Here is a 15,745-nt window from a genome sequence, read left to right on the forward strand (position 1 = left end):
GTCACGTATGAGCTGAGTCATGAAAGAAACCCAAGTGGAATGCATTCCAGGTTTGGGCAAATGCAGAGATGGGAGGAGTGTCATTGGGGAATAACACGATGGTCAATTTGTCTGAATCATACATAGAGTGCCTTGAAGGGAGTAGGGTATAATAATGCTGAAAAGGATAGAACCTGGTTGTAAATCACTTTAATTGCCTTGCAACAGAGGAATTTATCATTGATCCTAAAGGTAATAGGGAGTCAATGGAGTTTATGGAAGGAGGGTGTTGACATGGGCAGATCTGGAGCTGCATTTTAGGAGGATTCCTTTGGCAGCTATGTGGATTAGAGTAGGGAAAGAATTAAGGCAGGGAGCTCAATTAGTAGACTGTTGGCGGTAGTATAGGCAAGAGGTGATAAGGGCCTGAATTAGGGTAATGCTATACAAATGGAGAGAAGGGGTCAGACAGGAAAGAGCTTCTAGACGTAGAATCAATAAAAATTGGCTCTGTGGAGTGAGTGACTGAGGAATTGAGAATGATGTTGATGTGTAGAGCCTGAATCCAGGACTAGGGAATGACAGTGATGCACTCTATAGACATAGGGAAGAGTTGGGTTTGTCGGAAAATAGAATGAGTTCCATTTTGGACATATTGAGTTTGAGATGCCTAAGGGGCACCCAGTTCAGAATGCCCGATAGACAGTTGGTCATGTGAGAATGGAGTTCAGAAAGATGAAACCTAGAAATAAAGATGAAGGAACATTTGTGTAGAGATCATTGACCCTTGGCAGCTAATGAGGTCATCAAGGGAGAGAGTATAAATGCTGCCATTCCAACTTCTGCCTCCACATGCACTCAGACAGGCCAACGCCCTTCCCTCCTCAACACTGATTCTTAGAATCCTTAGCTTCCTTTAAGAGTTGGCATAGATGCCCCCTCCTACTTGAAGCCTTCCCTGATTTTCAACCCATTCCCCACCCCTCAGTTGGACAGATGTTCTCTTTCCTCTTTATTTATCCATGAGAAGAAAGCCACAATAATGAATAGAAAACCAGCTCAAGCTCAGTAAGAACTGAGTTCAAGTCTGCTACATACCAATTGTGTATCCCTGGGGCGAGTTACATAACTTATGGAAGCAATTAATCAATCTCTCAACACATATTTATTAAAACCTACTATTTTTCAGGTATCATTCTAGGTATTAGGTATACAAGTACATAAAATGCCTAATTTTCAGAGAAGGTGCCAATGTATATAGGTAGAGGAATTGCTATGGCAGTAAAGTCATAGGTGCAGTCCCTTTCCAATCCTTATCATCTTGGTTCCCAAGTTATGTGTCTAACTGCCCTGGCTCCATAGCAAAGCAACAGGGGAGGACTTGAGCTATTTAAATATTTGGCCAGACTACTTAATGAACAAAACTGTTAGATATTTCTTTTGCCCTAAGGATGCCATGAAAATTGTCTCTATCAATTACATGGAATGTCAACAATTCCTGAAAGACAAGGAATTTTTCATTTTTTGTTTCTTTCTCAGGAGTCTAACATAACGTCTTGTACCTATAGCGCAGGCATTTGATTAATGTGTTGTATTGAGTAAAATGTTTGTTGAATGAATGCTTATGAGTCATTACACATCATGGTTACTTAAGTCAAGTAAGATTTTATAAGTATAAGAATTTGTTCAGGGTAGAGTGAACTGATTCAGCAGCCAAAATAATGATCTGAAATCAGTTTTGTTGTTTAGTCCCATTGTGGTCCTTAATTCAGTCAACAAACATTTATGAAGCACCAACTGTGTGCCAGTCACTGTGCTAGGTTCTGAAGGTACAAAGACAAAGAATGAAGCCGTCCTTGTTCACAAGGGGCTTACATTTTAAGGAGGAAATAACCAGGCACAGAGCATAGCTACAAAAATGAATAAATGTATATATACATATTTAACGACTATATTTAATGACTATATACTTATAGTCATTAAATTCAAGGTAGATCGTGAAGATCACTAGAGGTTAGGGAGGCTAGGAAAGATTTCATATAGAAGATGGTGCCTGAGCTGCATCTGAAAAGAAGAAAGAGATTCTTTGGGGCAGACAGAAGAGAGGGAGTGCATTCCAGGCTTGGGGAATGACCATTGCAAAGGTTCAGGAATGGGAAATGGAGTATTGTCAGTAAGGAGCAGAAAGATGGCCAGTTTAGCTAGATGGCAGAGTACAGGAGGGAGAATCATGCCCAGATGGAAAGATCAACTGAGATCAGGTGAAGGGCTTAACACCAGCAGTTAGGGGAAGTGAATGTCCTCTTTAAGAGCAAGATCTTTCTCATGTTAAGAGTAAATCATCAACCTATCAAGTTTTTTTTCACTGCACCAAGAAATTTGATGTGTAATTAAACTGCTGGAGGAGAGAAGCTTCAAATTAAAGCCTTGATGAGTTCTTCAGAATCATTCACGATTTATGCAATAAATACAATACCAGAAGAGTCTAAGGGTGTGAGGAAATCAGAGGGTAGTGGAGCTGCCAATTCTCTCCGAGTTGGGCAGCATGACTTTTATGTTTTGTGTTTTTTTTCTTCTGGTGTGGAAGCTTTGATAGTTATATGTAGTGAGACCCATTCCAAAGCATCAGAGAGAGCAAGGACACCAAGTGCTCCTCCTAACAGAGTCAAAGGAACTCCTTCCCTGCACCAGCCAAAACATCATTATTTGAAGGAGGAAAAAAGTGGCTTTTCTCGGCCCCAGTAAGACTTTTTTGCACTTGTGTTGGGTCAGGACTTATCTCGTACTCTTTGGTTCAAGCCCCAGTGAGTGAATTCTGGGTTACCTCTTTGTATCATTTCATATAGGTTGACCCAGACAGAATAAATACTCTCTGGTTATAATTCCTATGACAGAAGGAACCCTCTCACTCCATCAGTATTCTTTGCATAGTAGAAACAATGATCATAATTGGACATTAATAAGCAACTATAGTCTCTAAGAAACTTTCAGAATGAAATATTATATCATAAAAGTGGTTTTCTTACCTTGAAAAAAGAGCCACTTAGAGATTATTAGAAGGGAGAAAGAATATCCAAAGCTGTTTCCTCCTGTGTTCAAAATTCACAGTTGGCACTCAATAGCCATTTATTAAATGCCTATGCTGTGTAGGAAGAGACGCAGCCATGGCATGGCAGAGAAAGAGCTGGTCTCAAACTTAGGAAAAGATAGGTTACCTCATTTCCCCTTGGACCCATACCAGCTGCATAACCCTAGGCAAGTCAACCTCTCAGTGACCCAGGTACAACTCTTGTTTCAAAACCGGTGACTATCTATATTGGTAGAGGGGGGGGTTCCTTAGTGGTAGATCTTTATACCAATGAAATCACAGGTTTGGTCCCCAAAAATGACACACAACACTGTGGTAAGTGCTGGGAAACTTTTAAAATATCAATACCATATAGACCCAGCCTTCAAAGGAGGAAGAGATGATCTTAGGTCATATACATAGATTTACAAAATAATGACTAGGAGCAGAGTGTTATGTGAGGATCCAGGAGGGAAGGATTATTACTATCTATCTGGGGGCAGGAGGGGAGGTAAGATCAAGGAAATCTTCCTGGATAGATGAATATTTGTGTCCAGGTTTAAGTTAAGACTACAAATGCAACAGGTGGGACTCTAGGCATCCGAAACCAAGTGATGAAAAGCCTTGGAGTCAGGAGAGCACAGCAGGTGTTGAGGGGTTTATGTACATTTTCTAACCCCCTTTTATTTCTTTAGTCATCTTGTCAGTAAGGCTGAATAGGGAAAGTGGAAAGAGCCCTGGCCCTCCAGTCGGAGGACCTAGGTTCTCTCTACTATTCTATTCCTGTGCCCTTGATGTCCAAGTTACTGCCCCTTCCTGAGCCTCAGTTTCCTTATCTGCAAAATAAAGAGGTTAGACTAAGTGGGTTCTGAGTTCCCTTCCACAGCCAGATCTGTGATTCGGTAATATTTTGAGAAATGCGTTAGACTTGGGAGTCAAAATTCCAGCATCCTAGCCCCTTACCATGACAAATATGACTGGATAAGTTATTTCACCTTTTTCCATGCCATTTCCTATATCTATAAAGAAGAGATAGCAGTACCTCTATCTCCTAGAATCTTGAGGGCAGCTAGGCTGCACAGTGAATAAATAGAATGCCAGGAGGTCTGAAATCAGGAAGACCCGAATTCAAATTTGGCCTAATACATTTATTAGCTCTATAACTCTGGGCAAGTCACCCAACCCAGTTTGTCTCAGTTTCTTCATCTGTAAAATGAGCTGGAGAAAGAATGGCAACCACTCTGGTATCTTTGCCAAGAAAATTCCAAATGGGGTCCCAAAGAGTTGGACATGACTGGAATGACTAAGCAACAACATAGAACCTTAGTGTTTGAAGAGTAGACCAACACAACTCTTGCCTCAAGCATAAGCCCTCTTCACTGTATCCTCAAAAAGTAGCTCACTAAGCTCCATTTTGAAGATCACTTCCCCCCCTGCCCACTGTCCATCTCTCATTCCCCTCTTCCCAAGGCTGGCACCCAATTTTATTTTTGGACACCTCTCAGACAATAATCAACTTTCCCCCATCTTCCACCACTGGACCTTGGTCAGTCTTCAAAGGCCAAACAGAATAAGACTAATCCCTCTTTACATGACTTACTTCAGCACCTCAAACTTGAAAAGTTTCCTGATTTCATTAGTGGAGAGGGGGGTACTTTCTCCACCAATGCAGACCCAATCCCTTTTATGCCTTCAATGGACCATCTTCCCAAGTTGCTCTTGCCAAAATAGTTCATCACCAAGTGTCCAGTTTTCTGGTAGTGAGTCTGGGGAGGGAGATCTATGCTTCCAACTTTTAAGTGTCTTTGTTTTCTTTTTTGGTATTCAGTAGGTACACCTTTGGAAAAAAATAATTTGGTTAATTAGTGTCATTGGAAGATTTGCATTTCTTAACATCAAAAATTAAACAGAATGATTTGAAATCCTACATGCTTGGTAAAACCTCTTCCCCAAAACCAAATAAGCCGAATGATGAGCAAAAAGACCTGAAATTCGCCATTCTTGTCACCCTTCTATTTTCTCACTGGACTTCCTTCTCAGTGAGAGGGAAGGAGAAGATAACTGTGCATCTTGTTCTGTTTTGAAATGAATTCTTCAGATTCTATCTTTCTAAAAATAAAAATAAGTCCATATATATGGAGCAAGAGGTATGAGAGAAGGGTCAGAAGAAAATTAAAATGGATTATTTTGATTCCTTCCAAGAGTGGAATGGGAGAGAGAATGTTTCTTAGGAATGTAAAGAGCCAAAACGACATCAGGCACGTACACGTGGGCCTGAAATATATTGCAGAGAAATGAAGGTGGCTAAAGTGGTGTGAGATTTTTGCAGTTTAATGTATTTCTTTTTGGACCATTTAAATTGGAGGAGCTGTACCGTGTAAGAACAGACAGAAATGGGATGCTCTTTAAGAAAGTCATGTTTCGAGGAAGCATTTGGAGAAAAGATAAATATGAGGGCTCACGTCCCTCCTGTGAGTAAACTGTTTTCTAGGAATGAGCCACTCGTGCATTTGAAGTTAATCAAGGCCCTAAGATTCTAGTTAATACCTTATTTAAACCTGCTTTCTCAGAGGTTTAGCAGCCTCTGATTCAGTTATCATAACATGCAGTTTATTTCATTTAAGGCCTAATATACTGAGTAGCCAGGTTCATCGGGTGAGCAGTTTAAATTTTCCAAAAGGAAATGCATTAAACCTTAACCATAGCTGGTTTATCTGAAGTCCCAACTAAAATCTCATCTTTTGTAGGAAGCTTTTCCCAACCCTTCTTAATTTTAGTGCTTTCTCTCTCTTAGTTATTTCCTCTTTATCTATAGATAGCCTACTTTGTATGTTTTTACAGATGAAGAAACTGAGGCAAAGAGGGTGGAGTGACTTGCCCAAGGTCACATAGTTAGTAAGTATCTGAGGCTGGATTTGAATTCATGAAGTTTTTCTTGATTCATGAAGCCTTCTTGGTTCCAAATCCACTGCACAGGTGCATAATTAACGTTGATTGATTAATTGGTATGTGCTTTATGTACACACCATTCACTCCACACCCACAGCAATTTAGAAGGTAGGTGCTATGGGCATCATTATCGACATTTTACAGAAGGGGTAACTGAGGCCTAAAATGATGAAAGTGGCCTTCCAGTTTCACAAAACTAAAAAATGTCGGAAAGTTTCCTACTCTCCTGTTCTTTTCACAACCCTATCTCTTTACTAAAATTGATTGCCTAAAATTTGTGCTTAGAGGTCATGGGTCTTAAATTTGAAAAGTTTTACCTGACTCTTAAATTATTTATATTTTGCAACCATAGATTCAAAGTTGTAAAGGTTTTGAAGGAAACCAAAAAAAATTCTGGGATTAAAAAACTAATTTATTCTTTCTCTTCCAACTAAAAAAAAAATTTTTTTTTTTTTGGTTTGGCAAAAGGTAAAAAAAGACAAAAGGCAGGCAGAAGAGAGGAATCAAGAAAGGAAGAATGGAAAAATGAAGCCAAACATTTTATTTTCTACACTTTATTCCATCTCCCATCTGTGTGCTTTATATGGGCTTTCCTCTTGTCTGGAATGCACTCCCTGCCTTCTTCTGCCAAATGGAATCGCTTGTTTCCTTCAGGGCAGCAAGGGGGCATGGTCGACAGAGCTCTGGGCCTAGAAGCAGGAAGATTCATCTTCCTGAGTTCAAATCCTACTTCAGGAATTTTCCTAGCTCTGTGACCTTGGGCAAGTCACTTCACCCTGCTTCTTCAGTTTCTTTATGTGTAAAATGAACCGGAGAAGGAAATGGCTAACCATCTTTGCCAAGAAAGCTCCAGATAGAGTCACAAAGAGTTAGACATGACTAAAACTACTCAATAACTACAAAGTTTAAGGCTCTCCTCAACCTCCCCCATTAGCTAGTGAACCCCCCCCCCCTTATATGTCTACACCTTGTATATATGTATATATCTTAAATATACTTAAATAAGTACATGATGTTTCCCCTGGAGTTTTAAGCCAATAATTTTAAAATAATTGACTCTTACCCTTTAGGTCAATGGAGACTACAGACAATAGGCAAAGATCAAATTTCATCTCTATATAGTTACTTTTGTAAACATTCCCCAAATGTGACTGCATCTGTAAAGGCTGCCCCAATAATCATTCCTCAGTCCCTAACATCTCTGATTTTTCCCCCATCTTCTTATAGGTATACAGAACAGAAAGAGCTGGCATCATTACAGAAGGAAAAGAGAAAATGACCAGTTGATGGTGAAATGAGTCCAAGGGAGAGAGTACATTTTGCATCACAAAGAAAAAGGTATAATCCAACAGTCCCAGGAGCGCCTTCCCCAAGCTGAAGAATTAGCAAGAGTCCTTGAAGCTACTGTTGGGCACATGGGGCATGGTTGTTGGCCACAGAATATTTCCAACCTAAAGTTATCCTCTCCAGTTTCTTGTGTATAGATTTGAGGCCTGGGTGAAGTGTAATTTGGGTCCATGTTTATGGTTACTCTAATCTGGCTGCCACTGTCATATTTCAACAGAGTTCTTTCTCCTCTCTTATTTAGACTGTGGTTACATAGAGCTTGGCTTTTAATTCCAGGTTATATCTGAGAGCCCAGCAAGTTCAAAATAGAGTTTGGTGTTGGAAGAGGTTGGAATGCTAGAGTTTTTGCTTTCTTTAGGGGAAACTATTAGAAATTCTTTTCATTGGGATTTGAAGAATGTGATTTTGAGAGGATGCGTTTTACCCTGGGAGACACAAATGTCTACCCCCAGTTTGGGGGGTAGGGGGATTGGTCTGTCATGACCAAACTCAGAAGCATCGAACGTGTTTTTGTGTTTCCGTTTTCTGTTGTCATCCCCATGTGATAAGATGACAGTACTGCCGAACCATTAGGATCTCAAGTATTGCCTTGGCACTGATGTTGATTTTTGTGGATGTGTTTGCTGACATTGTCTGATATGACCAATGTGGGAATTTGGTTTTGCTTGACTATAAACATTTGTAACAAGGGATTTTGTTTTTCTTTCCTTCTCAAGGAGGAAAGGGATATGAGTGGGAGAGACAGATGATAGATATTTGTTGATTAAAAAAGATAGAAATTTAAATTTTTTTTTCAACGATGGCTGGGATGAAGTAGACATGCTGTCTGTGACTGTGAAAAGTAGACTGGTAGAATGGTCTTAGAGAAAGAAAGACTTGAATTTAAGGCCTGCCTCAGATACATACTGGCTATATGACCCTTACTTAACCTTCCCATGTTCTAGGCCACTCTCTAACATAAGAGTTCTCATCCTGAGGTCCATTAACTTCTTTTTTTAAAATATAATTTGATAACTATAGTGCAATAGAATTTACTTCCTTTGTAGTCCTGTTTGTCAAATTATTCACATTTAAAAATACGATTCAGGAGAGAGGGGTCCATAGGCTTCATCAGACTGCCAAAAGTGTCTGAGAATATAAACTTCAGAGAAGAAACTGACTTGGTAACAGGCATTTCTCAGCAGGGACTGCCTATACCAATATAGTCATAGTTCAGTATGTATTTAGTCCCACCTATCCTCTCTCCCCTAATCCCCCACCTGTGATCATGGAACTTGATTGTAAATGAAATCAATTAACCAGCTTCAATAATTCAGTGCTCTAAACAACTGAACCAGCCAGGTGCTATAATACATGCCACATCAAAAGTATTCTGGTAACCCCCCTGAGACACATGACTACCAGCCCAGAGGCCCCTAGCCTAGCTATTCATGCTCTCCCCCTCCTCAAGGGGCCATCACCAACTGTCCTGATCCATACCTGGCCACTGGACCCAGATGGCTCATGAGAAGAAAGTGAAGCTGGTGACTTTGCACAGCCCTCCCTCACTTAAATCCAGTTCATTTGCATATCATAACATCACCTTCCTGATGTCATGATTCTCCTCCAGAATGGAGGACAGACGACATCTCCCTCCTCAAATATTCCCAGAGCCTTTCGACCAACTTGTCCTTTGCCCCCTTTTACGTATATCTGTGTTATCCTTCTCTGTGTTCATATGAGACATCCAGTCAGTGAACAGGCACTTACTAAACATCTACTCTGTGGCAGGCACTATGATAAGGGTTAGGGATACGAAGATAGACGCAAGCATGGTCCCTGCCCTCAGGAAGCTCATATTCCCATGGGGAAGACTGTGTATGAATAAATATTTAGTCAAGATGCGTACAGGAAAAAGGAAGACAAGCTCAGAGGGAAGGCATTAGCTGGTAGAAGGGGAGAGAGGAGCCCAAGAGAGGCCTCTTGCAGAAGGCTAAGCTTAAGTCTTGAAGGAAACCAGGAGAGCTAGAAGGTGACAGGAGGAAGAGCATTCCAGGAATGAGAGCAGGACAAGGCTCAGGAATAAAGTGTCCTGTGTGTGATGCAGCAAGTAAGTGAGGATAGATTGACCACAGAAAAGACATCAAGGGAAATTAAGTGTTAGGAAGGGACCAGGTTGTGAAAGGCTTTAAATGGAAAAATGAGAAAATTTGTATCTGATCCTGGAAGTCATTGGGAGCTCCTGGAATTTATCAAGTGTGGTGGGGGTGGCGATCCTTGTGTTTTAGGAAAATTACCAGCCTATGAGTGGAAGGGAGGGATCATTGTATCTTCAGCAACCTAGCACTGTGTAAGCACAATGTAAGCATTTAATACATATTCCCTTAATTGAGAAAGAGATGAAAGAGCTGGGCCACCCTTCCTTTCTATGGCTTCTTCATTCACAAACGTTGATCATCTATGTATAACAATGTATTAGGTGCTGAGGATATATAACTTCTATCTGATAAGATTTAGATAAGATGTACTCTTTGCTGTCATGGTGTTTATGGTTTAGTGGGGAGGGATAGGACAGGAACAGAGATAACTAAAATATGAATTATTTTAGAGTAAATACGTTAGAAAGTTCCCCCCTCCTCCCCAAAAAAGTGGTATGTGAAATCTAAAGAAGGTCATTATCAACTGCGCACTCAGGATTATGCGATGGTGAAGCTCCGTTGATTATCCCATCCCACTTAAATGTAATTTCCTTTGTTCAGTAAGAACACTTCTTGAATGAATCAGTAAGAACCAATGGTGAACAGGGCCTGTACACCTTCTTAAGTCAAAGTTATTGTTCAAGAGATTTGGTCACACCCTAAGGAACTTTCATGAAAAGGAAGAGCTATCTCAGAACTACTTAGAAATTCTGAGGGTCCAGAAGCACAGAATAAGGAGTTGGGTCACACAGAACTTGAAGGAACCAGCAGCTGGGGTGGGGAAGGTAACCAGAGAATGGATAAGAGGAGGTAGAGAAGGGCAACATTGAGAAGGGCTACTGACTCTGTCAGCATCTAGTAGTAGAAAATTCAAGATGAGTCCAGTGTGCCCATCTACTCAAAGATTAAGGGAAGTTATGAAAAAAGATTTTCACTTGCCCCAACTTTTTCTTCTAGTGTCTCTCATATAATATAATATAATTTACTGTTTCATTATCCAAATATTTCACCTGAATTTTTACTGCAACAAAAAGATGCCAGGTTTTAACTAGAAATAGATATAAATGTAAAGTAAGAAAGTAAACTTAATCTTCCTAAATGTTAAGAATTTTTCCTTACCGGGGGCTTAAAGCAATGAATGTAAAACATTTTGTCTAAAATCAATTTCCTAAAACTGTAGAGGAGAGAACCACATAGGGGTGGAACCATAGGAGCCATTATATTGTCACTAGCTTTAAAAGAAGCTAATTATTATAACAGGTTTTTATGATAATATAACAATAATAGATAAAGTTAGTCTTAAAAAATTAACTCAGCCGCTGAAGGGAGTGATGGATAGTATTCTAAGTACTGGCACATATTCAGGGACAAGGAGTAGACCAGTTTGGCTAGAGCACAAAGTATAGTAACCTGAGATAATAACGTTAGAAAAGTAGGATGGTGCCAGATTGTGACAGTTCTTGAATATCATGCCAAGTAGTTTGGGCTCCCCTAGGAGACAATGGAGACTCACTGATGATTTTTGAACAGAGGAGAGGCATCACAAAACCTTTGTGGAAGAAAGTTTATATTCTTGCACTTTATAAAAGAAAGATAATGAAGAGGGAAAGATATAGTAAGAGGCTATTGCCATAGTCCAGGTGGATGGTAATAAACCTTATCCTAGGATACTGACAGTGGAAACAGAGGAGAAATCTTAAAAGATCATAGATCAGGGACAGAGCCAAGAAGTCAGAGTAAAAGCAGGGAACTCCTTTGAGCTCTCTCAAATTCATTTCCAGCATTTAAATAATGCCTTAAAACAAATTCTGGAGCAGCAGAGCCAACAAAAGAACAGGGTAAAACAATTCTATAGCCCAAGACACCTTGAAAGGTTCCTAGGAAAGATCTGTCTCTCTGGAATGAAAGTGGAGCTCAGTCCAGAACAAGCCTCGCCAGTGGTTCCCAGAGCTTTCAGCCCACAGACAGTAAGGGAGTTGGACAACTCATTAGAATGAAATTATAAGGGACTCTTTGCTGGCACTGGGTGCAGGACTCTTGACATTGCACATACGTGGTCCTAGCTTGAAATCCCACAATGAGGCAGAGCACTGGCAGGAGTGGAGATCAGAGTTCCAGGGTGAAAAAGAGTGCTTGTGGTCTCTCATACATCAGAACACAGGCCAGGAGAGCAGTGACCACACCTCTTCTTATATCAGGCCTGCACAACCTGCATCCTGCCAAAGAAATTTTCTACATTTTTTGCAGACCTCCAGAAGTTCTTTGGTGGGTCACAGGTTGTGCAGGCCTGCCTTAGATCATAGCACCTTGGAATAAATGAGAGCTTGGAGACTCCCAGAACTAGCTTTGAAAATAGTGGCACAAAAACCCTGAAATTTGGGACAGTGCCCCCTCTACCCTGGTAGCACAGCTCAACTTTAGCGTGAAGTTAAAAGTCAATAAATGAGCAAACAACAAGAACAACAACAAAGAATCTGACCATTGAAAGTTTCTGTGGTGAAAGGGAAGATCAAAACACAAACTCAGAAGAAGACAACAAAATTAAAGCAACTATCTGCAGAGCCTCAAAGAAAAACATCAGTTGGTCTCAGACCCTGGAAGAGCTTGAAAAGAATTTTTAAAATCAGTTAAGAGAGGTAGAGGAAAAATTGTAAAAAGAAATGAGAATGATGCAAGAAAATCAAGAAAAAAAGAGTCAACATAGAGGGGAAGAGCAAAGAAAAAATATACTGAAGAAAATAATACCTTAAAAACAAAACAAATAAACAAAACACAAAATAGGCCAAATGGCAAAAGAAGCAGAAAAATCCACTGAGGAGAACTCCTTAAAAAGCAAAACTAGCCAAATGGAAAAAATTTGTGCAAAAATTCACTGGAGAAAATTCCCTAAAAAACAGAATTGACCAAAAGATGTACAAAAATTCACTGAAGAAAAGAACTCCTTAAAAAAGTAGTATTGGCCAAATGGAAAAAGAGGTACTGAAGCTCACTGAAGAAAATCATGCTTTAAAAATTAAAACTGAGCAAGCTGAAGCTAATTTCTGAGACATCAAGAAACAATAAAGCAAAATCAGAAGAATAAAAAAATAGAAGAAAATATAAACTATTTCATTAGAAAAACAACTGACGTGAAAAACAAATCTAAGAGAGATAATTTAAGAATGATTGGACTGCCTGAAAGCCATGATCCAAAAAAAGGTCCTATATATCACATTTCAGAAATTTTCAAGGAAAACTGCTCTGATACTCTAGAAGCAGGGTATAAAATTGTTTGTAATTGTTGTTGTAAAATTGTAATGAAATCATGGGGTGATGTGTTGATTTGAGCATGATTTGGCTTTAAGTGAGGCAAAGTTGCACAATCAACCTCACTCTTTCTTCCAGAGCCACTGACATTCAGTGGTATGACAAAAGTCATGGCCTAGGAACCAGTGGATGACTGTGGCATCTTTGATGTCTCACCAAGCTCTAAGCACTCCACAACATCTGCTTCAGCTGCCTTCATGGACATTGGAACAAATTGTTCTCATCTGCCCATTCTGCCACGGGATGACTTAGAAATTCAAAGAATCAACTGATCACCTTATGAAAGGAATCCCAAAATGAAAATTCCTAGGAATATTATAGTCAAATTCCAGAGCTACCAGGTCAAGGAGAAAATATTACAAGCAGCCCAAAAAAAGCAATTCAAATATTATGGAGCCATACTCAGGATCACAAAAGATTTAGTAGCTTCTCCCTTAAAGGATTGGAGGGCTTGAGATATATTCCAGAGGACATAGGAGCTAGGATTACAACCAAGAATCACCTGCCTAAGAAAACTGAGTATAATCCTTCGGGGTAAAGAAATAGATATTTGATGAAGTTGAGAACTTTCAAGACTCCCTAATGGAAAGATCAGAACTAAATAGAAAGTCTGACTTTCAAGTACTACGCTTAAGAGAAGCATGAAAAGATAAACAGGAGAGAGAAATTATAGGAGACTCGATATGGTCAGACTGTTTATATTCCTATATGGGGAGGTGACACTTAGAACTCCTAAGAACTTCATCATTATTAGGACAGTCAGAAGCAGTATACATAGAGGGTTGGGTGTGTGTTGACTGTGATGGGATTATAGCAAAAAAATTAAGGGATGAGAAAAGGGGATGCTCTAAGAGAAGAGAGAAGTAGAATGGGGTAAATTATTTCATGTAAATGAGGTACAAAAGAACTTTTACAGTGGAAGTGAAGATGGGGGAGTGGCAGGCAGTGCTTGAACCTTACTGTCATTGCAATTGGCTCAAAGAGGAAATTATATCCACAATCAGGTACATAAGTCTATCTTACACTACAGGAAGACAGGGCAGGTTGAGGGAGGTGGTGGTCAGAAGGAAAACACTTTTGTGCATGGATGGGATTATAGGGGAGAGAGACAGACTGACAGAGGGTGAGAGAGAGAGAGAGAGAGAGAGAGAGAGAGAGAGAGAGAGAGAGAGAGAGAGAGAGAGAAGCATAAATGGGGAAACGCAGGATGGGAGGAAATGCATAATCATCATAACTGTGGGTGTTAATGGGATGAACTTACCCGTAAAATGAAAGTAGATAGTAGAATGGATTAAAAACCAGAATCCTACAACAAATTGTCTACAAGAAACACATTTGAAGTAGAGATACCGAATAAAGTAAAAATAAGGAGCAAGAGCAGAATCTCTTAGGCTTTTGCTGAAATAAAAACAAAGTAAGGGTAGCCATCATAATCTCAGATAAACCAAAAGTAAATCCAGAGCTAATTAAGTGGGAAGACTACATTTTGCTGAAAGGTACAATAGACAAAGAAGCAATAGCAATATGTAATACATATGCACCAAATGATATAGTATCTAGATTCTTAAATGAAAAGATAAAGGAGTTACAGGAGGAAATAGGGAGTTTAACTCTACTAGTGGGGAACCTTACCTTTCCTCTCTCAGAACTAGATAAATCTAGCCAAATAAATAAATGAGAAAGAAGTTAAGGAGATGACTAGAATTCTAGAACAATTAGTTATGATAGGCCTCTGGAAAAAAGTGAATAGGAATAGAAAGAAATATGCTTTTTTCACAATAGTATATGGCATCTACACAAAAATTGACCATTAGGGTATAAAAACCTCACAATCAGATGCATAAAAGAAGAAATATTAAATGTATCCTTTTCAGATCATAATGCAATAAAAATTGCATTCAATAAAGGACCATGAAAACATAGATTAAAAATTGGAAACTAAATAATCTAATCTTAAAAAAAGTGAGTCAAAGAATAAATCATAAAATCAATAAATTATTTCATTAAAGAGAATTATAGCAATGAGATAGCATCTCAAAATTTATAGGATGCAGCTAAAGCAGTGCTTAAGGGAATATGAGCAGATCAATAAATTGGGTATGCAGCTCAAAAAACTAGATAAAGAACAAATTAAAAATCCCCACTTAAACACAAAATTGGAAATCTTGAAAATCAAAGGAGAGATTAATAAATTTGAAAACAAGAAAACTATTGAGCTAACAAATAAAACTAGAAACTGGCTTTATGAAACAACCAATAGACAAACCATTGGTTAATTTGATTTTTAAATAAAAAAGAAACCCAAATTACCTGTATTAAACATGAAAAGGAAAAATTTACTATCAATGAAGACTAGATTAAAGTAATTAGTGCAAGCTATTTTACCCAATTATATGCCAATAAATCTGACATTCTAAGTAAAGTAGATGAAAATTTACCAAAACATAAATTGGCCAGACTAACAGAAGAGAAAATAGAATACTTAAATAACCCTATCTTGAAAAAGAAATTGAATAAACCATAAATGAACCCCCTCAGGAAAAAATCCCCAAGGTCAGATGGATTCATAAATGAATTGTACAAAATATTTAAAGAATAATTAATTCTAATACTATATAAACTATTTGGAAAAATAGGCAAAGAAGGAGTCCTTCCAGATTCCTTTAGTGGGCCCAAATATGGTGCTGATCCATTAACTAGGCAGAGCAAAAACAGAGAAAGAAAACTGTAGACCAATTTCTCTAATGAATATTGATACATACATTTTAAATAGCAGACTAACAATCACATTTCAACAACATGTCACAAGGATCATACACTATAACCAGGTGAGATTTATACCAGGAATGCAGAGCTGGGTCAACATTAGGAAAACTACCAGTGTAATTGACCCAAGTCAGTAGCAAAACCAACAGAAATC

General features: G+C 38.9%; 1 protein-coding gene across 1 annotated transcript in view; it reads left to right on the plus strand.

Moving 5' to 3' along the window:
* TAOK3 (TAO kinase 3) overlaps positions 1-15,745 on the plus strand; it is a 236,691-nt gene that overhangs the window by 88,373 nt on the left and 132,573 nt on the right. Inside the window, exon 2 of the mRNA XM_072600303.1 lies at positions 7,223-7,333. The gene's annotated coding sequence lies outside the window, so the exon portion shown is untranslated. The remainder of the gene's footprint in view (positions 1-7,222; positions 7,334-15,745) is intronic.

This window comes from Notamacropus eugenii, chromosome 4 (assembly GCF_028372415.1).
Source record: "Notamacropus eugenii isolate mMacEug1 chromosome 4, mMacEug1.pri_v2, whole genome shotgun sequence".
In the NCBI taxonomy this organism is placed as follows: Eukaryota; Metazoa; Chordata; class Mammalia; order Diprotodontia; family Macropodidae; genus Notamacropus; species Notamacropus eugenii.